This window comes from Sinocyclocheilus rhinocerous, unplaced genomic scaffold (genome assembly GCF_001515625.1).
Source record: "Sinocyclocheilus rhinocerous isolate Xijiao unplaced genomic scaffold, SAMN03320098_v1.1 scaffold1152, whole genome shotgun sequence".
Lineage (NCBI taxonomy): Eukaryota > Metazoa > Chordata > Actinopteri > Cypriniformes > Cyprinidae > Sinocyclocheilus > Sinocyclocheilus rhinocerous.
Window position 1 is genome coordinate 469,696 of NW_015625590.1, and position 391 is coordinate 470,086.

The window sequence follows — 391 nt, forward strand, 5'->3', positions numbered from 1 at the left end:
AAACTGCACTTGGGTTCTCACTATGCTCGCCTTCAGTGGACTGATTCGTTACAGAATACACGACCATAAAGGATGAACCCAGCAGTTTCACGCCTCCTCTGCCTGCGTCAAGGCAACCGGGACATTGAGGATTATGTTCAAGACTTTTGTGGACTGTGCCATTTGGTTGGTTTTTATGATGTGGCCCCTTAAGGACATTTTTCGAGTGGGTGTCGATGAACCCTTTCGTTCAAGTTTGCCAGGGGGGACTATTTGTTGGTCACTGGAACGATAAGCCTCCACTCCACCACCCTCCTGGACTTGTGGGGTTTTGGTTGTTTGTTTGGGCGTCTGGAGCCGCCCTTAGAGGGGGGGATATGTAATGTGGGGTTTGGTGTTTGGGTTTTGTTTC

General features: G+C 49.6%; 1 pseudogene; it reads right to left on the bottom strand.

The window, feature by feature from the left end:
* Window positions 1-87: 87 nt before the first annotated feature.
* Window positions 88-391, bottom strand: part of LOC107757167 (olfactory receptor 51B2-like) — a 2,465-nt pseudogene continuing 2,161 nt past the window's right edge.